General features: G+C 45.4%; 1 long non-coding RNA gene across 3 annotated transcripts; it reads right to left on the bottom strand.

Moving 5' to 3' along the window:
• On the bottom strand, positions 1-27,202 carry LOC143934672 (uncharacterized). 3 transcript variants are annotated; one of them, XR_013263364.1, is made up of 4 exons: positions 27,038-27,202; positions 21,093-21,271; positions 20,930-20,974; positions 1-427 (listed from the first exon to the last, which is right to left on the bottom strand). It is a non-coding gene; the product is annotated as an uncharacterized LOC143934672 (long non-coding RNA). The 3 variants fall into 3 exon arrangements; XR_013263369.1 differs by having other exon boundaries at positions 27,021-27,140; XR_013263366.1 differs by lacking the exon at positions 27,038-27,202 and adding an exon at positions 26,998-27,020.
• Positions 27,203-27,435: the final 233 nt, after the last annotated feature.

Genomic DNA, 27,435 nt, shown 5'->3' on the forward strand with positions numbered 1-27,435 from the left:
TTTAATTGAAAATAGGATTTATTTTTAAAAGATAGAAATACCGAAACAGAAATTTGCTGAGAGACATTGGGCTTGATTTATGTGTAAGAAAAAACAAGTCACATCCGAATGGGTCTTGATCCCTTGATATAGATAGCGTCCAGACAAAGAGGATTCTGATGTCCATCAGATCCAAAGCCTACATGTAATAGGGGGTGACCCTTTCCTGCCCAGAGATGTAATTTTCCTCTTCCAAGACGTATCCTCACATCACTCGAGAGGAGCTCCAGTATTTTTACAGTCATTATAAAAACAAATCTACAAAATACTGGGTTATTAAAAATTGCATCTTTTCCCTTTTTGACATTAGTGAAAACGTCCATAATTTCCCTTCATGTTCCTTTTAAGTCATCCAGCGACACTGTGGGGCTACCTCAGCGAATCAACTCTGGAAGAAAAATGGCAACATTAAACAAAGTGTACATAATAAAATTACTGGTTAAATATGGTAGTTAGAATAGTATTCCATCTAAAAAGGACTTCAGGAGACAATCATCCCTTTATATAAAAAAATAAAAAAATAATAATCACACTGAACTTTTACTGCAATTTAGGAACTGCAAAACAAGACAAATCAAAAATCCAAACACACCTATAAATCCATGTAGGTACTTTCATGGACTGTGCTATTCCTATTTAGCCACTAGATGGTGCTGTACAAGAAAATGTATTTATCGCCTGGGGGACTGTCGTGAATCATTTTCCAACTACAGTGCCTTGAAAAAGTATTTATACCCCTTGAAATTTTTCATTTTGTCATGTTCCAACCAAAAACATATTTTATTGGGATTTTGTGTGATAGACCAACACAAAGTGGTACATAATTGTGAAGTGGGAGGAAAATGATAAATGGTTTAACAATTTTTACAAATAAATCTCTGAAAAGCATGGCATGCATTTGTATTCAGCCCAACTGAGTCAATACTTTGTAGCACCACCTTTCGCTGCACTTAAAGCTGGAAGTCTTTTTGGGGATGTCTCTACCAGCTTTACACATCTAGAGAGTGACATTTTTGCCCATTCTTGTTTACAAAATAGCTCCAGCTCTGTCAGATTGGATGGAGAACGTCAGTGAAAAGCAATTATGAAGTCTTGCCACAGATTCTCAATTAGATTTAGGTCTGGGACTTTAAATGGGCCATTCTAACACATGAATATGCTTTGATCAAAACCATTTCATTTTAACACTGGCTGTATGTTTAGGGTTTTTGTTCCGCTAGAAGGTGAGCCTCCACCCCAGTCTCAAGTCTCTTGCAGACCAACAGATTTTCTTCTAAGATTGCCCTATATGTGGCTCCATTCATCTTCCCATCAACTCTGACCAGCTTCCCTTTCCCCGCTGAAGAAAATCCCCACAACATGATGCTGCCACCACCAAGTTTCACGGTGAGGATGGTGTGTTCAGGCTGATGTACAGTGTTAGTTTTCCATTACACATAGCATTTTGCTTTTAGGCCAAAAAGTTCAATTTTGGCCTCATCTGACCAGAGCACCTTCTTCCACATGTTTGCTGTGTCCCCCACATGGCTTCTTATGGCTTTCTTCTTGCCACTCTTCCATAAAGGCCAGATTTGTTGAGTGCATGACTAATAGTTGTCCTGTGGACAGATTCTCCCACCTGAGCTGTGGATCTCTGCAGCACCTCCAGAGTTACCATGGGCCTCTAGACTGCTTCTCCGATTAATGCTCTCCTTGCCCGACCTGTCAGTTTAAAATACATTTACTTTTTGGTTGTAACATGACAAAAATGTGGAAAATGTCAAGGGGTATGAATACTTTTTCAAGACACTGTAAAGGCTTGCCAGGGAACTCATCTGTATATTTATGTACACATTTGTTTACTACAATTTACTTGTATACAATTACAGCTCAGCGATGCAAGTAAGCATTGCACTTTTCTTTTATGGTGAGGCAAAATAAACTACAATGGGCCCTTGACACACAGTCCCTTACAAAGGGCTTATGAATCAAAGCTTCTGAGGGAAGAAAGACTCTTCTTTCTAGCAGCGCTTTTGGAGAATTCTTTTTTTTTTTTATAAAATGCTTGCCAAGAGTAACAAGGGCGGTTTTCCAAACAACATTTTTTTTTAGAAAATAAAACCTATAGCCCTCTGTAAACTGAACACTAGATTCTGTGCCCAAAAAAGCAGGCAGAGGACAAAGGGCCAGTAAGCAGTATTTTCTGTGGTCTCCCTCTATCTGACCCTTCTACATTACTGACTTACCATATCTTGTTCTACAATATGTCTCTGTATTGTGGTGGTCATGTTGGTAGAGGCAGGGCATTGCTTCCTAATATCCGATTCGCCAGAAAAAAAAAAAAAAAAAGCACGCACAGTAGTGACATCAACATAGTTCACTTAAATCTCCTAAGGATAGCAGAGGTGACAGTACCATAGATCCATACAGCTATAGGGCTGTAGGGTAAGGAGTGCTTAGGCACCCTCACATACCAGGAAGGGCACTGCTATTTTCGGGGGGGGGGGGGTGTATTCTAGACAGAAAGGTAGATTTTTCAGGGTACTGTTTAGACAATTAACATTTCTAGATGTTCCCTATAACTTTGCACTCATTTTAGAGTTCAGTTGCACTTCAAATCTGAAATTTAGGTATGAATACTTGCATAGTTAAATTAGTTTAGTTTGGACAAATATAAGTAAGCATATTTCATAACCAACCCCTGTGTAAACTGCAAATCTCTGTTACAATGCAAGCAGTCTTCCAGCTTCAGTGTTGAGCAGCTGCAATTCTGCATAATATCCACATGAGGTCGCTCACTCACTACTGCCTCCTTTCAGAGAAAGAGAATAGAGAGATATATATATTTCAGAGAATAGGAATGATAACACAAAAATATTTATTTCACTCATGGTTTAGGGCCGGTTCACACTGCGAGGCGAGGCGAGGCGACACGGCTCGCCTCGCCTCGCTCCCGCAAGTCGCCCCCATACAGTGCTATGGAACCGTTCTGAGAGGAGCGACTCGAGTCGCTCCGACTCAGAAAAAAGGTTCCTGTACTACTTCGGGGCGACTTCGGGGGCGACTTGCATTGACTTCTATGCAGAAGTCCTCTGCAAGTCGCCGCTGACCCCCCCTGCAAGTCGCGGCGAGGAAGTCGGAGACGCCTCGCCGCGGCTCGCAGTGTGAACCGGCCCTTAGTGTTTGGCTGAAGCCATTTATTATCAAACAACTGTTTACCCTTTTTAAATCATAATGGCAACAGAAACCACCCAAATGACCCTGATCAAAAGTTTGCATACCCTGGAGATTTTGGCCTGATAACATGCACACGAGGTACAAGGTAGTTGAACTGTATAAAATAGGAAAGGGGTATAAAAAGGATATCCAAGGAACTGAGAATGGCAATCAGCAGTGTTCAAATTCTAATCAAGAAGTGGAAAATGAGGGGTTCTGTTGAAACCAAACCACGGTCAGGTAGAACAACTAAAATTTTAACTACAACTGCCAGGAAAATAGTTTGTGATGCAAAGAAAACTCACAAATAACTTCAGGTAAAATACAAGACACTCTGAAAATGTGGTGTGGCTGTTTCAAGATGCACAATAAGGAGGCACTTGAAGAAAGATGGGCTGCATGGTCGAGTCGCCAGAAGAAAGCCATTACTATGCAAATACCACAAAGTAACCCACTCACAATACGCCAAACAGTGCAGAGACAACCCTCAAACCTCCTGGCACAAAGTCATTTGGAGTGATAAGACCAAAATTGAGCTTTTTGGCCACAACCATAAATGCTACATTTGGAGAGGATTCAACAAGGCCTATGATGAAAGGTATGGAGGTGGATCACTGATGTTTTGGGAATGTGTGAGCTACAAAGGCACAGGGAATTTGGTCAAAATTGTTGGCAAGATGAATGAGTACGTTATCAAAAAATACTAGAGGAACATTTGCATTCATCAGCCAGGAAGCTGCGCATGGGACGTACTTGGACAATTCAGCATAACAATAATCCAAGACAGGGCCAAGTCGACCTATCATTGGCTACAGCAGAATAAAGTGAAGGTTCTGCAGTGGCCATCTCAGTCTCCTGACCTCAATATTATGGAGCCACTCTGGGGAGATCTCAAACTTGCAGTTCGTGCAAGACAGCCTAAGAATTTACAGGAACTGTAGGCTTTTTGCCAAGAGGAATGGGAAGTTTTACCATCTGAGAAGATAAAGAGCCTCATCCACAAATACCACAGAAGACTTCAAGCTGTCATTGATGTTAAAGGGGGCAATACACAGTATTAAGAACTGGGGTATGTAAACTTTATCAGGGTCATTTGGGTAGTTTCTGTTGCCATTATGATTTAAAAAGAGTGAACACAGGTGACTGATAAATTACTTCAGCCAAACACTAACCATGAGTGAAAGAAAAGTTTGTGTCATTATGAATAGAAGACGTTATCGGAATAGATGACGTGAAGAGGCAGGGTGATGACAACACACACAGACCTGAATTTTTGGGCAGACACAGTTGTAAATAGGAAATACACAGGAAGAAGCGGTTGTATAATATAAAATGATTGCGTGGAGGTTGCAGGGTGCAAATGGCTGCAGATTCTTCATAAACACCCAATTGTCTTCGACTCCTAGTGATCACAGGTTTTAAAATTGATAAAAAAAAAGTTAATGGTACCATTTAAATAGAACCTGGAAAGTTCCTGCCATAAAAAAAAAAAAAAAAAAAAAAACACATTAACCCCATAAATCTATTACCATTGACGTATGTGATAACAGAGACAATATAACTCAGCTTTATCTCCTGTTCCACACCCAATGACCAGTCACTAAGGAATGACCTTTATCAACTGAATATGCACCCTCTAAAGATACAACAGCAAAGATCCACACCAAAGTCCTCTTTCCTAAATGTCTACAAGTACTTTTAGCTCCACCATAGACAACCAAGTTATACCTATATTTAATTAATGTCACTATGAAAGCTAACCTTTGCTACCGACTTAAAGCGGGGTTCCACCCTAAAGTGGAACTTCCGCTCATCGGAACCCTCCCCCCCTCCGGTATCACATTTGGCACCTTTCAGGGGGGAGGGGGGGGGGGTGCAGATACCTGTCTAAGACAGGTATTTACACCCACTTCCGGGCATAGACTCCCACAGGAGTCTATGCCTCTTCCTGTCCCGCCGCGCTGTCTGCTGGGACACACATGGGTCCCAGAGACAGCGCAGACTATTCCTATTGCGCTGCGCGACTCGCACATGCGCAGTAGGGAGCTGGGAAGTGAAGCCGCAACGATTCACTTCCCAATTCCCTCACTGAGATTGGCGGCGGCAGCATCCGAGAGGCGAGTGATCGACCGGCCTCGGCTGCCGACATTGCTGGATCCTGGGACAGGTGAGTGTCCATTTATTAAAAGTCAGCAGCTGCAGTATTTGTAGCTGCTGGCTTTTAATATTTTTTTTTTTTACAGTGAAATCCCTCTTTAAGTAGCAATTTGTGTGGCATTGCCCATCAGAAAAAACACTATTCTTATTGAAATGTCCATTGTCCAAGTTATATTGGTAAATACTTGCCAGCACGCTGACAAATCTAAATGGACTAAAGTTTAGGATTGGTTCTTATATTTCAAACTATGGCCTTGGTAGTGAAATATAAAAACATTTTTTTCTCAGATTCTATTTACAGGCGGTCCCCAGGTTACAAACACAATAGGTTTGTTCTTAAGTGGAATTTGTGTGTAAGTCGGAACAATGCATTTTTAAGTGCAACTTCAGCCTGTGCAGGGATGTGGGATGTTTCAGGCGCTTCGGTGCATGCAGTTTTGTTATATGGGGTTCTTCTGGCCATGCAGTTCATGTAGTACTGCAGTGTGGGATGTATCCAGTTCTGCAAGATAGCTGCTCGGAGGTATCAAGGACCAGCATGGAGCACAAGCGGCTGGCATTGAGGTCCGTTTTTAAGTAGGAGTCGTTTGTAACTCAGGGACTACCTGTATAGGAGGAATTAAAAATTGCCCTCCACTGCCCCTGGAGGTAAGGTAATAAAATTACACTGTTTACAATGTCTTTGAGTGGAACAGGAATAAACGTCCTCTAAAGTCCCATACACACACACACATCAGATTTTCTGCAGATTTTTTTTTCCTTCAGATTTACCAAAACCATATAATATGAGGTCAAACCATAGGGGTTTCAATGTGTATGCAATCAGGCAGGCCCTTCTACTACATGATTTTGGTAAATGTGAAGACAAAAATCAGCAGAAAATCTGATAGTGTGTATGGGGCTTAAGGGCCATTTCATATCTGCGGTGTCCATTTTTTTTTTTTAAACATCTTTTTATTGATTTAAACAAAGCATAACACATAACCAAACAGACATACATTGGTCTTACATGGCAAGTTGGAATCCTCGCAGGGATTCCATTGGGTAGCTCCTTACAAGAATAACAGGCACATAACCAGTACTATGATTGTCAAACAGCACAGCTCTCCGGGTGCTGTGACAAGCAGTTCACGGCAACATTACAACCGACATTTTCAGTATGCACCATGGAATTTATGCGGGATCTATCTGGTGCGGGCACTACTAGGTGACCTCCGAGGCAGTGGAGGGATCAGCCAACCATTTAGACCAGGTTTTGTCATACTTGCTGGGACAGCCTCTATTGGCGTACATATCCTTATAGAGGAGGTAGGCTATTATTAAGGAGTTGTTTCCACAGGGAAAGAGGGGGGGTGTTGGTTTGCACCAACTGAGGGCTATGGCTTTGCGGGCATAAAACACTAGGAGTTATAGGTGCATGCGCGGCAGCTCCGAAGATGGCCGCATAGACTCGGAGTTCCGTCCCACCCCGGCAGTACGGGACTAATAACGGCGCCCAGAGAGCCAGCATTCTCTCAGCGATACCTCCGCAGTGTGGCGGAATCCCCAGGGATCTCCCTAATGTATTCCGGGGCTGTCAGGAGGAACCTCAAACCCACTTTCGAGGCAACCCGCTCTCCTCAGGAAGAAGCGAAAATGACGGCCGCCCCTCACCGCTCAGACGCGGCCTACTCAGCCGGGACACAGCTGGCAGTCTCCCCCTCACCTGCCCTGCAACGAACGACAGGTACCGTTCACTCTGACCTGGCATCCCCAGCCACCACAGTGTCCCTTCTGGAGCAATCCTTCCCAGACATGGATTTTCCACCCTTAGGAGCTAACCCCCCCCCCCCCCCGGTCCCAACACCTAATACAGCCTGGGGATTTGGGCCTGCTGCAGCCGATCAACATGGCTCAACTCTTTGCTAAATTTGCAGATCTTTTGGACAGGGGCTTACATAATACGGCTACCAAAATCACAAATGACATTAAGGCAGACCTCCAGAGCATAGGATCTCGCATAGAAACTATTGAATCCAATCTGGATGCTACCATTTCTAGAACAAATCTAAATTCTGCTTGCTTACAAGTTTTACAAGAGCAACTAGCAACTGCCAACGCCAAAATAGATGACCTTGAAAACAGAAATAGGAGGTGCAACTTTAGAGTCAGAGGACTCCCTGAATCTTACAAGGATGTTCCTGAGACCATACAGGCCTTCATTAAAGAACTGCTTCCTGACATCCCACAACACCGTCTAGAGCTTGATAGGGCTCACAGGGCCCTTAGGCCCCCCAGGGAAGATGGCCTGCCCCGTGATATTGTAGAGAAGCCTCATCACTTCACAGTGAAAGAAGCAGTCATGAAAAAATCCAGATCCATGTCTAAAATCATCTTTCCAGGACACCAACTACAAGTCTTTGCTGACATCTCTCCCTCCACCATTCAAAAGAGACGCATTTTGAAGCCGCTACTTCAAATTTTAATGAACAAGGAAATTAAATATTGGTGGCTCTTTCCATTCCAACTGAAGATGCTCTTCAAAGGCAAGCCCTACACCTTCAGCTCACTCCCAGAAGGAGAAAAGCTTTTCCTGCGACTCGGCCTCATCTCTCACAATCCGATCGCCATGCAACAGGAGCCCTCTCCTCACTCGGCAAAAAGGCAACTCCCTTCCAGCCCCTCCAGTCCCCTGAACCCAATGTGGGAATCTGCAAGACACAAGAAGTCGAAGGACAACGTCCCTCCTTGATCCAATATGGACTGTTTTGTGTATATATGATTTGGGACTTTAGTGGGATACTAGTCCCCTTTCAGGGCCCTTGGGCAGGGGATACGTCTGAGAAATATCTCACCATCTAGGTGGAGGCGGTCCTCAAGGTCTCCTTCTGTGATGAGGGGGGGGCTGGTCACCCTTTTTTCTCCCTTTACATCGCCCTACTCAAGTGTTTTCTCCTTTCCTGGTTTTTTTTTGGAAACTGGGGAGGTTTAGGCGATTACTTATGTTAATGTTGGCCCTGGGGCCTTAATTGAAAGCTTCATTTTGTTTAGATCTTCTTATATGGTCCTATCTGCCGGGGTGGTACTCGTGCACCCCATCCTGTCTAGTGAACTTGGCTTTTGGCCCTTCGCTGGTCAGGATTGCTCTGTCTCTTTCCCCCATTTGGGATTGAGATTAGGGAGGATTTTGTATTTTTTTTTTGCGGGTGGTATTTTGTCCCACCCCGCATCGGGGGTCACGATTGTCCCCCATCTTCTGTTCTCTGTCTCTCTCTATTCCTTTCTCCTGCTTACTCTGTTCTTTCTTACCTCTAGAAGTCATCCGGAGGATGAGCACACGATCATCACACATGCACGCTGAAGTCACCAGTTGGTCTGATGTTATCCTGGACTATGAGTCTACGAAGGGCAAGTGACTTTATTTATCGGGGTATCCTCACTCCTCTGCTCGATGGCGGTAACTGACCCAGATAAAAACGCCCCTTAAGCTAATCTCCCATAATGCCCAAGGTCTAAACTCCCCAGATAAACGACGGAAAATATTTCAACATCTTCACTCCCAAAAAGTCGATGTAGCACTTATGCAAGAAACCCATTTCCCTAAACGCTTCCATCCTTCCTTTGTTCATTCCAAATCCCCTTATTTCTCGCTGGCTAGTGCAGATGATAAAACAAAGGGGGTGGGTATATTTTTTTCCAATAGATGTAAATTCTCTCTCAAATCGGAAACTTAAAGACCCAGAAGGTAGATTTATTCTAGTGATTGGAGAGCTGGATGGACACCTTTATTCATTAGTTTCATATTATGCTCCCAACAGGGGACAATATGCCTTCTTTAAGCATCTGCTGGACACCGTATCACCTTTATTAGAGGGAACTGTAGTTTTTGGGGGTGACATGGGTATGGACAAGGCACGCCCCCCGGGTAAACGCCTTGTTCGACCCACTAAACAAAGTCTGCGTATAGCCAAACTAATCTCTCAACATGGGCTGATTGATATCTGGAGAGAAATGAATCCATCCCTGAGGGACTTCACCCATTTCTCCAATCCCCACCAATCTTTCTCGAGAATAGATCACATCCCCTACCATTCCGTTAACGATCAGAGCTTTCATTAAAGACGTGGTCTGGTCAGACCACTCTATGGTGGTGTTGACCTTCCAACGCCCTGGAGTTGTTAAAGCCAGTAGGAGATGGCGCCTCAATGAATCTATTTTGAGTGATCCTAGTAGAAAAGCTGAGATTGACCTCAAACTTAAAACTTATTTTAAATTAACGACACCCCGGAGGTTGGACCCGCATGCCTTTGGGCTGCTCATAAGGCGGTTCTCAGAGGACACCTTATCCAAATTGCTTCTCAAATTAACAAAGCACAAAAATACGAAATTGCCAGATTGGAACAGGAATTCGCAGCTCTATCCAAAAGGCATAAGGCTCACCCCTCTGAGGTTCCCATTTCGGCCCTGGATGCAGCTCGTACTTCTCTAAACTTGGCACTCACTACTAGAGGTGAAAAATGGGTCCGCCGGAATCAATCCCGATTTTACTGCCAAGGTGATAGGATAGGCACGTTTTTAGCACATAGACTTTCCCCAAAAAGCAAACACACTGCACTTCCCAAAATCAAAATAAAACGGTAGTACCCTCTCCCAAAACCCCCAACGCATAATGGAACAATTCCATTCTTTCTACCAATCCCTCTATAGTAATAAGGACTGCCCGACGCAAGCGCAGTTCGATCAGTTCCTAAACACGGTACAGAACCCAATCTTGAAAACTTTACACTGCCAGATATTAGATGCCCCCCATCTCACAGGAAGAAGTCTGTGCAGTGATCAAAAGATTAAAGCCCCACTCTGCTCCTGGCCCTGATGGTTTCTCTATACCCTATTACAAATCCTTCTCCACCACTCTAGCCCCATACCTGGCTTGTTTCTACAATGAGCTCAGGAGAGGGGGTTCCTTAGAAGCTTCCTCCAATATGGCCTATGTAACGGTTATCCCGAAACCGGATAAAGACCCTAGCGCAGTTTCCAACTATAGACCGACCAATTTCCCTCATCAATAATGATCTAAAGATTCTGACTAAAATCCTTGCAGATCGTCTGGCCTCTTTCATTAGTCTGTACATCCATAAAGATCAGGTTGGCTTTATACCAGGTCGACAAGGTTCTGACCAGACACGTAGAGCCATTGACCGGATTTCTATTCTAAACTCTAACTGGGATAAAGGAGTTCCCAGACAAAGCTGCCTTCTTTCTCTGGACCTGCAAAAGGCGTTTGACTCCATTCACTGGCCATTCATTTTTTCAACTTTACAGCGTCGGGGGTTTGGAGAACCTTTTCTCAATGTTCTGCGGGCTCTCTACTCAACCCCCTCAGCCCAGGTGCGTCTGCAGGGATTTTACTCTGAATCTTTCCCCATTTTGAGGGGGACGAGACAAGGATGTCCCCTATCCCCACTTATTTTCGCCATAGCAATTGAATCTTTAGCAATTTCTATCAGGAACGACCCTAATATCCAGGGCATATCCTGTGGCTCACAAACTCACAAATGCGCATTATTTGCGGATGACATCTTACTTTTTGTCTCCTCTCCCCTCACATCTCTCCCTAACATTTGTCGCCTCCTAGATGACTTTGGCTTGGTATCTGGACTCAAGGTTAACTACAACAAATCTCAAGCACTTAACATTAATCTTACGGGCTCTCTCCTCTCTAGGCTCTGAGAGAACTTCAGGTTTTCCTGGAATGACTCGTTCATCACATACTTGGGGATAAAACTGACTCCAAGGGTGGATCTCATCTACCAAGCCAATTATCCACTGCTATACAAAAAACTAGAGGGAGACCTCTTAAGGTGGTCAGGGCTTCCTATGTCCTGGCTAGGAAAGATCAATGCAATCAAAATGACCCTACTCCCGCGTATACTTTATTATTTTAGAACCCTTCCGATCCCAATAAACAAAAGTCACCTTGGGCACTTCCAAGCCAGAGTCATCAAATTCATTTGGGGGAAAGGCGGTCGTAGATTAGCCAAGTCTGTCTTGTATAGATCTAGGACAGAGGGGGGACTGGGTTTGCCAAATTTGCTCTGGTACTTCCAAGCAGCACAACTTTCACAGCTCTCCAGGATCTACTCACAATGGGAACACCCTGACTGGGTACACATTGAAAGACTGGCTGTCCCACTTCATACCCTGGACTTCCTCCCCAGAAGATCCAGACCCCCAATTATGTCGCCGACGCTGTCCCACTCATTTACTTTGTGGGACTCCCTAAAAGGTAACACACACCTAATCTCCCCCTTAGAACCCTTGAAACACTTATTTCACAACCCAGACTTCTACCCAGGCCTAGACATCAGAGCATTCCAGTGGTGGCTGGACAAAGGGCTCTACAGAATAGGACACTTTCTCAGACCTTTAGGCCCTCTAACGAAAGCATTTTGTGTGAGTAAACTGGATAGGCCCAGGTCTGAATTTTTTAGAGTCACACAGATTTCCACGTTCCTTCACAAAAAAATGCAGATCCCTCCCGGATGGCACGCAAATTACCCCTTATGAACAATGGTGTGGGCAGGGCATCGAGCAGAGGGGTGGGATCTCACTGATTTACAGGGCACTTTCAGGCAAACAGTCCAAAACCTCATACATGCTGGCCTGGGAAGATGATTTAGCCCAATCTTGGAACCTGGAGACTTGGCAACGGAATTTTTTTCTGCTCATACAAGGGCATCCTGAATACCGGTCTCATAGAAGCGAGCATAAAAGTTTTTACCAGATGGTACTTAGTACCCACAAAACTAGCCAACATCTTCCCATCAGCGGCTCCTCTCTGTTTTAGGGGCTGTAACCTTAGGGGTGACATGTTTCATGTTTGGTGGTCCTGTCCCAGGATCCGTCACTTTTGGCGTAAAATTTTCTCCTGGATCAGCATAATCACCTCACGGCCTATTCTACCATCTCCCCTCATAGCGCTCCTCAACTTCCCAATCACGGGAGCGTCCAAGATTTCACAACGCCTCATCCACTTTATTTTACTGGGTGCCAAACTCACTCTGGCAAAAGCCTGGAAGACATCTTCGGTGTCACCCAGATTAGCTAAGAAAAAAATTTCTTGGATTATGAATCAAGAAAAAATGTCCGGTGTAATCTTGGATCGCTCCGAAAAATTCTATCATACTTGGGAACCTTGGGCCTCTTTTGTTGGAATCACCCTTCCGCACTGATCTTGTTTATACTCCTGATTGTCACTCACCTCTCCGGACTACCTTCCTCCTACTTTCTTTTCCTCTCCTTTACACCACTTTTCTCTTTCCTCCTGTTTGCTTTCCTTTCTTGCCTCTCCCCTTTTTTTTCCCCCTTTCTCTTCTTCCTCCTCCTCCTCCTGTAGGGGGCGCTCCCTTTTGACGATTGAACCCCTCGGGGTTAGTTCATGTTATACTTGCTGGGTTTCTTGGTCTATACACTGAAAGGAAATCTTTTGTTTTACGGTGACCTTTCTTGTTATTCCTTTTAGATAGCGTGTGCATAACACCTGGGCTGCACCCAGATGCATACTTCCTAGTTCTCACCTGTTATACTTCAAATTCATGAACAGCATAGGATGCTGAACCAACCCTCTTGCTGGGGGGTGGGGGGGCTGGGGGGAGTTGCCCAGTCGCAGTGTGCTCCCAGATGGGGCGGCGGGGCGTTCTTCCCTGGGTCTATCCCGGCCCAAGGCGGAGGGTAATAATAAAGGGCCTCCGGGTCCCCACAAGTTGGGGGGGCCCGTTGCCCCTTTTCTTGATTATACTGCAGTAACCACACGCTATTAACCTCAGTCTGGTTTGGGTTATCCTTTTGCCTTCTATATTGCAATAATTGTTCTTTTCCAGCGTGCTGTATCCGAATTCACGGGGGCGTCTTGCCCTGCTGCATTTCTTTATCTCTATGTTTTGTAATCTGCTGTTTTTACAACAATAAAAATCTATTGAAACAAAAAAACAGTAGGAGTCTAACAAGTGTACGACCTACCACCGTGGGGACTAGTTGCTCAACCAGGCCTAATAGACAGATTGTCATTGTCGGCTGCAGTGATATTGAGGTAACCTGCGTGATGAAGGCCAGAATCTCATGCCAGTGGCAATCAATGGGCAGGTCCAGAAGACGTGGGTAAAATCCCCAGGAATTCTGCCACATCTCCAACACCCGGGAGGGGAATCAGGGTGCATTTTATGTAACCTGTGGGGGGTAAAGTATGCCCGGTGGACGATCTTAAATTGGATCAGACGGTCTCTCAGAGAGACCAGGGATTTAAAGAGGAAATCCCAAATGTCATCCCAATCATCATTGTCCAGATCGGGGATGTCGCAAGACCATTTAGCTCTTAGCCCATCTAATGCCGGGAGGGAGGTAATAGTAGGTGGGAATACAATTGGGAAGTGGGTTTTCGTGCGCAGTAAGCCCTAAGGAGATCCTCTGGGGAAAACTGAACTAGTTGGAGGGGAGCCAGAAAATTGGCTACTGAAGGCGTAGGAGAGTTGAAGGTATCTAAAAAAAAAAAAAAAAAAAATAGGACCACGGCACATTAAAGTCTGAGTGTAATTTGTAAAACTGGATCAGGGAGTGGTCGGAAACAATCTGCTATATCATTTTAATGTTGAATTTGGTCCAGGCCTGAGGCTCAGGTAGTTTATAGAGGTCGACCGATATATCGGCCGATATTTGCCGTTTAAATAATTGGCATCGGCCGATTGTGCTGATAAAAAGCCGATTTAGAACTACAGCAGGACTTTGAAATGACTTCTGTATAGAAGTCTGTGTAAGTTGCCTGAGTTGTCATAGAAACACTTTCCTCCTCTCTGGGCAGGCTGCCAAGAAAAGAACAGAAAGATACAATGTTTACACTTCAATGAATGAAGTCATCTCAGTGTGTAGAGGTTCTCAGTTTAACCATTTAAAGACTAAATCTTTTCTGACACTTGTTGCTTACAAGTAAAAATCCTGTATTTTCTGCCAGAAAATCACTTAGACCCCCCAAAAATTATATATATATATTTTTTAGCAGAGATCCTAGGGAATAAAATAGCGGTTGTTGCAATATTTTATGTCACACGGCATTTGCACAGAGGTCTTTCAAATGCATTTTTTTGGGAAAAAAATACACTATTTAAAAAATAAAAATAAAATAAAAACAGTAAAGTTAGCCCATTTTTTTTTTTCATCCAAAAGTTTTGACTACCTGTTTTTATTTAATATACAGGTTTTTTTTTTTTTTTTTTTATCTAAATCATACATACAAGTAAACTGATTGGAGGTTTGTTTTGTTTAATAAATGTTTAAATGTAAGAAATTTTCTGTATCACTTATGAAGACTGCTTTCACACTGGAGCGGGCAGGCGTTGATGGTAAAACGCAAGTTTTAGCGGCTCTTTACCATCATTTTAGCAGTGCCATTTGGCTGCTAGTGGGGCACATATAACCCAGCTAGCGGCCAAGGAAGAGGTTAAATGCGCCCATGAAGCACTGCTGCCAAATCGCATTGCATGCGCTTCGGCAGTGGTGCCCATTCATATCAATGGGCAGGAGTGGTGGAGGAGCGGTATACACCACTCCAAACGTGCTGCTTGCAGGACATTTTTTTTTTTTTTTTTTTTAAGATCCTGCCAGCGCATTGCCTCAGTGTGAAAGCACTCTGTCTTTCACACAGACTGCAGGGGAGCCATTTTGCAGGCACTTTACAGGCGCTATTTTTAGCCCAAAAGCGCCTGAAAAACGCCCCAGTGGGAAAGGTGTGTTAGGGGGGGGATTAAAAAAATAAATAAAAAATAAAAAAGGAAAAAAAAATAAATAAATAAAAAAAAAAAATCGGCCTAACATATCGGCCCAAAAAAAAAATAAAAAAAAAAAATCGGCATCATATATCGGCTATCGGCCGCAATGATTTCTAAATATCGGCATCGGCCAGAGAAAAACCCATATCAGTCGACCTCTAGTAGTTTATAAATGTGATATAGGGTAGGGTTCCGCCAGAAGGGGGCACTAGGCGAGATTGCCTGTTTAGGGTATTTTATGGCTTTTAGACCCGCCCCCCATGCATGCATCGTGGTGCGCATTGAAGGTGTCAGTGGATAGGGGGCTCGAGAGCCTCGAAAAAGTAAAAATTTGAGTACCTCAAGAGATCCCAGCACTGCCGTCTCAATTTGGGTGGCCGGGTTGGAGGTGTCCGGATTGAACCACCAGGCGGCCGTGACTAGCTGAGTGACCAAGAAGTACTTGTATAAATCCGGGAACACCAAGCCTCCCCAGAAGATCGGGCATGTCAGTGTAGTCCAGCTATAGCGGGGAGACTGGGAACCCCACAAAAAAGGAGGCGGTGTAGACGTGCAAATTATTATTTTTTTTATTTATTTTTTTAGGTATCCACTGGGGAAGAGTGGCGAAATAGGTATGTGAACTTGGGTAACAGTTTCATTTTAAACAAATTTACATGTCCTATCAATCTTTGTCAAGCTTCCTCAACTACCGGGGAAAGGTTAAGGGGTAGGTAGTCGGAGGCCCGTCTGGAGACCACCATTCCCAAATACTTGAAGAACTCGACCCATTGAAGGGGAGTGTCAGGGGAAGCCGTGGTTCGGGCTGCTGGGTCTATGGGGAATAAGAGGGATTTTCGTCCAGTTAACTTTGAGACCCGCAACAGAGGAAAAGGAGTCGAGGACCGTAGGGCTCCCTCAAGTGATGGATCCACATCGTTGAGAAAAAGTAGTAGGTCGTCTGCGTAAAGGGCAATCCTCTCCTCCAACCAACCAATCCGCAGCCCCCTAACACACGGGGAGGTGCGGAGGGCTTCTGCAAGCGGCTCCATCGCAATGGCAAATAGGGCCGGGGAGAGAGGGCAGCCCTGTCACGTACCCCTGGATAAACTGAAAGACCGTGACAGACCCCCCCCAGCTTAATGGCGGAGGTGGGGGTTACGGTAAAGGACCTTGATCCATTCGATGAAAACTAGGGGAAAGCCCATTCCCCGAAGGACCTCCCAGAGAAAAGGCCATTAGACTGTGTCGAAGGCCTTCTCAATATCAAGAGAGGCCACCACCCTGGACCTCATATTAAGATGTTGTGCGTGTATATTGGTGAACAGGCGTCTCAAGTTGACGTCCGTTGCCCTGTTGGCCATAAAACCAGTCTGGTCAGTCTCAATAATAGTGGGTAGTAGGGGCTGTAGTCTCAGGGGTCAATAACTTGGTGAGGAGCTTGAAATCTGTTAAGTAAGGCAATAGGCCTGTAGGAGGCACAGGCTGTGGGATCTTTAGGTTTGTGGATGAGAACAATGTGGGCATGGCCCATGGAGTCCGGAAGGGCACTATCAGCCAAACATTGAGTAAAAAAGTTGAGCCAACCTGGGAGCCAGTAGGTCCCCATGAGTCTTATAGAACTTGATGGGGAGCACGTCCGGGCCCGGAGACCTCCCAGTTGGGAAGGATCCCAACCCGCTCAGTACCTCCTCCGGAGTAATCAGTCTGACTAGAGACTCCCTCTCTTCATCAGAAAGCCAACCCAAGGCCAAGGGGTCCAGCCAGGGTGCAAGGTCCCTTGACTGGAAATCCAATGGCTGAACTGAGGTATAAGGGAGATGTAATATTGATGGAATGCCTCTAGTACCTCCGGTAAAGAGGAGATCGATTCACCTGAAGGGGACACTATACTGGGGATTGCTGTCAAGGGCCTGTCGTGTTGTGGCAACATCGCCAGGAGGCGGCTGTTCTGGTCTCCCTGCTCAAAAAAAAACGTTGTCAAGTCTGGTAAAGGTCCAGTCTGGTCACCTCAGTCAGGTGGAGGTGCAGTTCACGCTTTGCTGCATTAAGGGAGTCATAGTTTGTATCAGAGAGGTCGACAGCATAAATGTCGGACTGGGATTGCGCTGCAGCCTGCAGGTTAGCAGTGACAGCGGTTTGCTCCCTCCGAAGCCCAGCAATAGAGGAGATATATTGCCCCCTGGTAAAAGCCTTAAAAGGCATCACCCAGGTCACGGTTGTGGAGGAGGTCCCCGCGTGGAGGTCCCAAAATTCTGCCAGTCGTGGGGGAATGGTATGTGCTAGGTCCGCATGGGAGATCCAGTGGGTCCCCAGGCGCCACAGGGACGAGGAACGAGAGGACGGGGAACGAATGCTAAGGAGTAGGGGACAGTGGTCTGAGAGACCGCTAGGCAAGTAGAAAGCGTCTAGTATAGTCGGGTTGGCAAAGGCTAGATCTATACGGGAAGAGGTTTTGTGCGTGTTAGAGAAACAGGAGTATGCCCTAATCGTGGGATGTAGCCATCTCCACACCTCAGACACACCGAGTGTCTCTGCCCATGCATGTAGTTCAGTGGAGAATTGTTCTGGGGGGGTAGGCCTATTCAGATCTGGGGCTAGAATGGAGTTAAAGTCACCCATGAGCAGCAATTTGGCCGGGCAGTACGGAGTAATTTTATCCAGAATGGTGTATAGGATGGAGGGAGAGAAAGGAGGGGGGACGTAAACATCCACCACAATGTAACGGATACCCCAGACAGTGAACACTATGATCACTTATTTACCCTGGGGGTCAGTGTGAACATGTTCAATTACACAAGGGAAGGATTTACTAACTAGGATGGTGTCCCCTCCGCAGCACGTCCTACTCGCTCGGCATTCAGACACGCCCCCACTGCGGGGTCCATTTTAAATCAGCAGGGGATTTCTTGCTGAATAAGAGCTGGGATGTCCCTTTTGTGAGATGGAGTTGAAAAATGGCCTCACCGCTGCCTGTGGAAGTGGGGTTAAGCTGGCTATACATCATATGACTATGTTCACTTGATTAGCCCATTCAAGCTAAACAAATGGATGAATCAATCCTGCTTGCTATTATGTTTGGACAGCTGCCACCTATGGACAGGACCACTGAGAAGGCAGGTCAACCTATCAGCTAAACAGTGGGGGCCCAGGGCAGCTTTATTGTTCATTTCTGCCTAAATTAATAAATTGATATTACTAGACCACCCCCGTCCCTGCCGCCATCTCTCTCAGTGCAGAGCAGGGGGGGTACCAGAGATCATCCGCATGACAGAGCAGAGATCTCGAGCTGACAGGTCTTGAATGTGAGATGCCGATCGCTGTAATTTTGCGCCTCCCATATCAGCATTGTGATAGACCGCGCAGAGCGAACTGTTCCAATGCCGGTATGGGAGGCGGGACATTTAAGCAATCAGTGTTTTCACATACAACACCTGTCATCTCCAGATTACTGCTCGGTCATGCGGATGATTTCAGGCAAGGACCCCTGCTCTGCACTGATGGGCACAGATAAGTTACACTAGTGTGACCACACTGATGGGCACAGATAAGGTGCACTGGTGTGACCGCACTGATAAGCTGCACTGGTGGTCACAGGTGAGACCGCACTGGGGGGCATGGATAAGCTGCACTTATGGGACAGACGAGACCGCACTTATGGGCACAGATGAGTTTTCCTTCTCACGCCGACATTTACTTGTGCCATAGGCTGATGTAAAGCATTGTGGATTGCTGCCTCTGTTAAAGAGTAACTTCACTTTTTTTTTTGTCAACAAAACACACACCTCACTACGTGATCTATGTACATCGCGGAAAGGGATTGTAAAAATGTTTTTTTTTTGAGAGAGATCTATCCATCTATCTATCTATATATTTATATTACAAAAACATGTTATACTTACCTGCTCTGTGCAGTGGATTTGCACAGAGCAGCCTAGATCTTCCTCCTTTGGCGTCCCTCTTTGCTGCTCCTGACCCCTCTCTGTCGAGTGCCCCCACAGCAAGCAACTTGCTATGGGGGCACCTGAGCCAAGTCACAGCTCTGTGTATCCATTCAGACGTGGAGGACGGAGCCCAGACCCAGCCCTCTCCCCTGATTGGCTAGCTGACTTTGATTGACAGCAGTGGTAGCCAATAAGGCCGCGGCTGTGTCTCAGTGAATCAGGAGGGAGAATCTCAAACGACTGAGACACTTGTGGACATCGCTTGACAGAGAGGGAGCTCAGGTAAGTGTTGGGGGGGGGGGGGGCTACTACACACAGAAGGCTTTTTTATCTTAATCACTACCCGAACAGCTTACACAGATATACTGCGCCAGGTCCGTGCAGGGAGAATGGCAGCGCACTGTGCATGCCGCGCGATCGTGCCTGCGGACTCTATGTCCGCCAGCGACCCGTGATCGAGGCGAGGAGGAGAGAGGCAGAAAGGGGAACTGCCTATGTAAATAAGGCAATTCTCCGTTCTGCCAGATGACGTGACAGAGATCATCTACTGTTTCCAGCAATTAGGAACAGTGATCTGTCATGTTCAAGTAAGACCATCACCCTACAGTTAGAACACATCTAGGGAACACACTTAAACCCCTTGATCGCCCCCTAATGTTAACCCCTTCCCTGCCAGTGTCATTTTTCTAGTACCGATAAATAACGTTACTGATCCCCAAAAAGTGTCATTTGGGTCAGATTTGTCCGAAAAAAAAAAAAAAAAAAAAAAAAAAAAAAAAAAAAAAAAAATCGCAGATCGCCCCCATTGCCAATAAAAAAACTCTAAATATATCCTGTAGTTTGTAGATGTGATAACTTTTGCGCAAAATCTATATACGCTTATTGTGATTTTTTTTTACCACAAATATGTAGAAGAATATATATTGGCCTAAACCGATGAATAAATTTGTTATTGGATATTTATTATAACAAAAAATTAAAACTACAGGGGTGATCAAATACCACCAAACGAAAGCTCTATTTGTGGGTAAAAAAGTATGTCACTTTTGTTTGGGTACATCATCGCACGTTCGAGCTATTGTCAGTTAAAGCGACGCAGTGCCGTAGCACAAAAAATGGCCTCGTCATTAAGGGGGCAAATCCTTCTGGGCTGAAGTGATTAATGCACAGAATGCATTAAGATAACAAAAAAAAAAACACTTCTGCCTTTACAACCACTTTAACAACTGTTTCAAATTCCTACCAGTTAATGCTCTGAAGAAAAACAGTTGTCTGCAGAGTGAGCGTGAGAGTGACTTTTTTGTTATTAATCAGCTGATGCACTCTGTGTTCTAATGAGGAAAAAGGTAGGGTTAGAAGTATCCCACCGAAAATCAAACTTGTTGCAGAGGATGCCTAAAATCTGACTTGTATCTGTGTGCAGACGCCTGGAAAAAATAAATAAAAAAATCATTGAACCAATCCTTTTTTCCTATACTCCGTTTATGTTCCTACAAGAGTGGAGTTACCCTTTAAAGAGTAGTTTGATATTGAACTAGATTCCAAGATAAAGTAGAATTGGTGTAACCCTGCTACTCACTATGCAGGACAACCAGTATTCTATGATGCGGCAGAAATACATAAATGTTCCATCCCGGATTAGGCATCATAATTTATGCTACTCCCCAATAATTTGTGTTTATTATAATTTGTACTCCATATTTATACACAAACAGCCCCCTCACTACAACGTTTAAACTTTCTGGTCTGTTTGGGAAACTAAATATGGAAGGGGAATATTTGGCAGTGACCTCCTGTGCACACACTGTGCTCACTCACCTAATAATTACGTACATGATCTGGTCAGGATGGGAGACGTAAATCCTGTGGAAGAAACAGAAGAGAACTGTTATGACGTGTGTGCTCCATAGTGGGAGGTCTTCAGTGAATTACTACAAGCCGTTCTCGGGTAAAGACCTTGTAATTAGCCCCCCACACACACCTGTCTCCCCACTGGTACATGGCTCTGTCCTGGAATAGATGGCACAGAAACAGCCACATACTGATCGTCTCCATCCAAAATATGACCACCACGAACCAGATGGAGGAGAGGAGGAAGAATTCACACACCATCCTGCCTCTGTCACACCACGACACTGGGTGCTGTCACCCCCACAGACCCTGAAAAAGGAAAGAGTATTACACAAGGGCACAGACAACAAAAGGACACATGCACTGTCAGCTATGGCGTCACTTTAAAGCGAAGTTCCACCCTTTTTTTTTTAAAAGTCAACAGCTACAAACTTTTCAAATAAGGACACTTACCTGTCCAGGGCGCCCGCAATGTCAGCACCCGAAGCCGATCTGTCCCTCAGCTGTCGGGTGCTGCCACCGCCAGCCTCAGTATGGGCAACAGGAAGCAAAGCCTCGCGGCTTCAGTTACTGGTTCCCTACTGCGCATGCGCGACTCGCGCTGCACTATACCACTGGTCCCTGCTGTGTTCTGGAACCTGTGTGTATCCCAGAAAACGGGGAAATACCTGTGGGGGGGGGGGGGGGGCTCGGGTATCTATGCATGGAATTGGGAGCAAAATACCTGTATTTAACAGGTATCTGCTCCCCCCTGAAAAGTGCCAAATGTGACAGCGGTGGTGGGGCGGGGGGCCGGAAAAGAGGAAGTTTCACTTTTGGGTGGAACTCCGCTTTAAGGAAAAATAGGGGTTGTAGAACTGGATAATTCTTTATTTGCAGAACCGACATCACACAATGTTCTGGCCTCACACACGGCCCGTAAACTTTGTACTAGATTATTAAAACAAGTTTGTTTATCTTTAATGGTTAACTCAAAGTGGAGCTCAAGCCAATATACAGTACATCCGGAAAGTATTCAAAGCACTTCACCTTTTCCACACGTTACAGCCTTATTCCAAAATGGATTAAATTCATTATTTTCCTACAAACAAAACCCCACAATGAGAAAAAAGTTTGTTTGAAATCTTTGCAATTTTATAAAAAGGAAAAAAAAAAAAAAAAAAAAGCAAATCACATGTGCATATGTATTCACAGCCTTTGCTCAATACTCTGTTAAACCAATTACAGCCTCAAGTCTTTTTTAGTATGATGCTACAAGCTTGGCACACCTATTTTTGTGCAGTTTATGCCATTATTCTTTGCAGGACCGTTCACGCCCCATCAGGTTGAATGGGGAGCGATGGTGTGCACCCATTTTCAGATCCCTCAGATCTGTTCAATCAGGTTCAAGTCTGGGCTCTGGCTGGGCCAATCAAAGACATTCACAGAGTTGTCCCGTAGCCAATCCTTTGTTATCTTGGCTGTGTGCATAGGGTTGTTTTGCTGTTGGAAGATGAACCTTCGCCCCGGTCTAAAGTCCAGAGTACTCTGGAGAAAGTTTTCTAGGATGTCTCTTTACATTGCTACATTCATCTTTCCCTCGATCCTGACTAGTCTCCCAGTTCCTGCCACTGAAAAACATCCCCACATCATGATGCTGCCACCACCATGCTACATTGTAGGGATGGTATTGGCCAGGTGATGAGTGGAGCCTGGTTTCCTTCAGACATGATGCTTGCCATTCAGGTCAAAGAGTTCAATCTTTGTTTCATCAGACCAGAGAATTTTGTTTCTCATGGTCCGAGAGTCCTTCAGGTGCCTTTTGGCAAACTCCAGGCGGGCCGTTATGTGCCTTTTACTGAAGAGTGGCTTCTGTTTGGCCACTCTACCATCCAGATCTGATTGGTGGAGTGCTGCAAAGATGGTTGTTGTTTTGGAAGCTTCTCCACATAGAAACACTGGAGCTATCAAGAGTGACCATCAGGTTCTTGGTCACCTCCCTGACTAAGGCCCTTCTCCCCCGATCGCTCAGTTTGGCTTGGTAGCCTGCTCTAGGAAGAGCCCTGGTGGTTCCAAACTTCTTCCATTTACGAATGACAGAGGCTATTGTGCTCATTGGAACTTTCAATGCTGCAGACATGTTTCTCTACACTTCCCCAGATCTGTGTCTCAATACAATCCTGTCTCGGAGGTCTAAAAAACAATTCCTTGGACTTCATAGCTTGTTTTGTGCTCTGACATGCACTGTTAACTGGGGGACCTTATATAGACTAGGGGTGGACCGAAATGGGTTTTTTGATGCCAAAACCGATATTGAAAATGAAAAATACACTAACCCAAAACGATACTGAAACTGACCGAAAAGCACTGTTTTTAAAACATTTTTATATTTTAAATAAAACGTATACATTTTTATATAACACATTGCTAATAGCATTAGAAAAATTTCCATGCGGTGCACCTCTAGCAGACGTGGTACAGGAGATGGTCAGAGACTGCAGACGTAGTACAGGAAATCAATGCAGCCTCACCAGTGTCCATCAAATGCAGCCTGCCAGTGCCCAGCAGGCACTGCCCATTATTTACAACCTGCCTGTGCCTCACTAGTGCCCATCATGCAGCCTGCCTGTGCCTCACCAGTGCCCTTCATGCAGCCTGCCTTAGTATGTTAGACAGGATCAGGACAGGGCAGTGTTAGCAAGGCAAAGCCAAGAACAGTGCTCTATCTATGGAGGAAAGCTGTCAGCACACCGTTTTGAGTGGCTTGTCAGTATGAACAGTGGGAGGAGCATTATCAGTGTGCAGTGCCGCGGGGGTTTAGAATGCAGGACTTGTTTGACATGCTGTTAGAAACAGTGAGCCTGCTCAGTGAAGCTTACGGTAACAGTGAAGCTTACGGTAACATAAGCTTCACCGAGCAGGCTCACTGTTTCTAACAGCATGTCAAACAACAAGTCCTGCACTCTTAACCCCCGCGGTGCTGCACTCTGATAATGCTCCTCCCGCTGATCACACCGACAATCCGCTCCTTATCGCAGTGTGCTGACAGCTTTCCTCCATAGATAGAGCACTATTCTTGGCTTTCTGTCTTTCAGCCTCCTCGCTGAGGGTGGGAGGGAAGAGAGGAGAGGACTGGACTGGGGAGCTCCAGAATGACACCCCTGTACTGGGTGGCACCAGGGGCGGGACACCGCCCTATTTTCAGCGCCATTATCGGCAATGGTTCTGTTTCGGCAAAAAGGCAATTTTCGGTCAATATGTTTCAGGTCCGGTTCACACTGCTGCGGGTGAGAGATCCGGATGTGATTCGCACCGCACTGCAGTGCAAATCACATCCGATCTCCGTAGCGATGCGAGTTCAGCCATACAGATAGTATGGCTGAATTCGCATCGCTCCCGCCGCAAACTCGCACGGGACCCTTTTTTTGGTCCGCAGCAGAATCGGATCGCATGGGTGTTCACACCATGCGATCCGATTCCTGTGCGAGTCTGCAGATCGCACTGCGATATGCGGACGGATCTGGGGGTGTCATTAACATTTCATTGACACTCCCAGAAGTCCGCATAGGGCAGTGTGAACTGCCGGCGGGAGGCATGCGATGCGGGAAAACGCCACGGATTTGCGGCGTTCCCGCATCGCTATGGTGTGAACCTAGCCTCAAGGACCAAAATTTTGGTGCATCCCTAATAGACACAGGTGTGTGCCTTTCCAAATGATGTCCAATCAACTGAATTTACCACAGGTGGACTCCAATCAAGTTGTAAAAACATCTCAAGGATGATCAGTGGAAACAGGATGCACCTGAGCTCAATTTTGAGTGTCATGGCAAAGGCTGTGAATACTTATATACACACATGTGATTTTTTTTAGTCAATACATTTTCAAAGATTTCAAACAAGCTACTTTCATGATGTCATTATGGGATAGTGTTTGTAGAGTTTTGAGGAAAATAATGAATTTAATCCATTTTGGAATAAGGCTGTAACATAACAAAATGTGTAAAAAGTGAAGTGCTGTGAATACTTTCCGGATGCAATGCATTTTCTGCTACGTTTTAGATCAGAGTGGGTAGAGGTTAGAACCTCTGTCAGGTTTTATTGCTGTCAATGGCCCTAGCATTACATGTTACTCATGTTAAATGCATGAATGCCATATAATGTGTACGTGTAGCATTTCCAGGTATTTATTATTTCTCAGAGATCAGAGAATAGCCTCACATAATGTCTTTATCTCATTTTCTGTCCAGTAGGACGTCACCATCTTTACTCAGGCATCATCCAGGATCAGCATCTACTTCCTTGACAGAGATGCTGGCCCTAAAACGGCACAATTCAGTTTTGTTTTTTTACTGCTGCCTGTGTACCTGCTGGGGAAATTCACCACGATATTTATCCTAGTGGCCACTGTCACCAAAGCAGAAAATGGAAATCAAACATTTTAGAGCCGTCAGAGAAAAAAAAAAAAAAAAAAAGATGGAATTCTTCCATTTGGGACAAATATTTTGGTGACATGTCTACAGTTGGAATTCCCACTTTGGGAAGATTTCTTCACACCTCCAATTGGCCAACTAAAAATATTCAAAAAAAGTATTGTCTTTGCACACACAATCTAATGAATTCACAGCATGAAAACATTGCCTATACCTTGAAATACAAGCTTGATATCGTCTAGAACACTGATCTCCAAACTGTGGACCCTGGCCACTATTCCTCCCACCGATGGGGCACCATTCCTCCCACCGACGGGGCACCATTCCTCTAATACCAAAGATAGGTCATTGTTCACTGCCACTGACAGCAAATGTTTTCTATTTCCACTGTCCCCCCTTACAGCCTGAAGGGCAGTTAAAGCGGATGTATGACCAGAAGAAAAGAAAAGGGAAAAAAAAAAAAAAAAAAAAACTATAAAAAGGCAAAAGGCACAATGCGCTAGTATGCAAGGCATACTAGATTATAAAACACTTACCTTAGAACGAAGCCCCCGCACCATCTCCCGGTCACCGCCAAGGGAGCTAACTTTGCCTCGGCAACTCTTCCCGGGTTCGCGGCTCCGGCGCGGTGAGTGGCCAGAGCCGCGATGACATCACTGCGCGTGCTGGAGTCTTCTTTCCGGCAAGGAGCTCTGATTTTCCGGCAGCATCCGCCGGACCTTCAGAGTGTATGCACCGCTGATGTCAGCAGCTGCATACAAGGTGAATATCTCCTAAAAAGTACAAGTTTAGGAGATATTCATTTTACCTACAGGTAAGCCTTATTATAGGCTTACCTGTAGGTAAAAATGTGCTAAAGGGGTATACAACTGCTTTAACTGACCCTTTGTTTAGAAAGTTTGGAGACCCCTGTCCTATAAGATCATGGCACCATGAGTCAGCACATACTAAGAAGGAGTGGGAGTTTATGGGTTTGTGGACATGTGTCCTCTTATTATATAGTTGTGGTAACTCTAAAAAGAGATTGTATAGTGTATGGTCAGCTTTTACTGATACAAGTGTCCCCACTGGGAGATTTCCTTTCTATTCCTCTTATGGTGACAACTCAAACTTGTGTGCCAGTGAAAGTTGTCACCAAACCAAAGAGGCACAATCAACCCCCCCCCCCCCTCCCAGTGGGGACACAGACACTGACATGGACTCACAAACGGGATTGGCGGTTTTCTGCTTCCATCTACAGATGATTGGGGACACGAATCAACCTACCGCTATTCCCCTCTGTAAAGCAGGGACCCCCCCCTATATTACACCCCATATCTGCTGATATACACCCCCAGCCCCCCCACATCCTTCCACCCAGCTGTATGAACCTTGCCAGGGGCTCTAACCCCTCACCACTCCATCCAAACCTACAAATAGTCTTGTGACATCAGATCTATTCTAAATACAGGAAACCAGAGAGAGATCTCCCAGTACTGGAAATCACTAATAGTCATAGAAGTTCTATTTGTCAGAAAACAGGACTGGAAGACAAAGCCCCCAGATGAGGGACAAGTAAAAGCAGTGCACACAGCCCCATGTACCTCCCCCACAATAACAAACACAGGAGCTGAGCTCCACACACACCAACTACAGCGAGGACACATTACATGACACGGCCGCTCACCAGGCTGCAGGGGTCCCCACTGGACCTCAGAGGGGTACAGAGTTCCTCAGGATCCCAAGCTGAACCCACTGGAACAAACACTTCCGCCTTCCACCCCGCCCCCTCCACAGCTGTGTGTGTTTACTCGTCCTCTCGTGACGTCATCGGGAGCGACTCACGGAATTTCCCTCCCCAAGTGACATCCAGTGCCAACCACAATGTGGAGGAGACGAACGTGAGCCCTTCAATGACTTACGTGGGGAGTGGGGCATCCGCCGCAGTGGGTCTGCACTCTGCACAGCCGTGGTTCTGTTGTCAGCTTGTCATGGTGGCGACAGGGCCACGGAATTAAAACGGACCTTTAGTCATTTTTTTCAACTTGCCATCTAATAAATCTTCTGCCCTTGTTGTTTTATCTG

This window comes from Lithobates pipiens, unplaced genomic scaffold, assembly GCF_037356315.1.
Source record: "Lithobates pipiens isolate NorthernLeopardFrog02 unplaced genomic scaffold, aLitPip1_a1.2 Scaffold_1, whole genome shotgun sequence".
NCBI classification, from domain to species: Eukaryota; Metazoa; Chordata; class Amphibia; order Anura; family Ranidae; genus Lithobates; species Lithobates pipiens.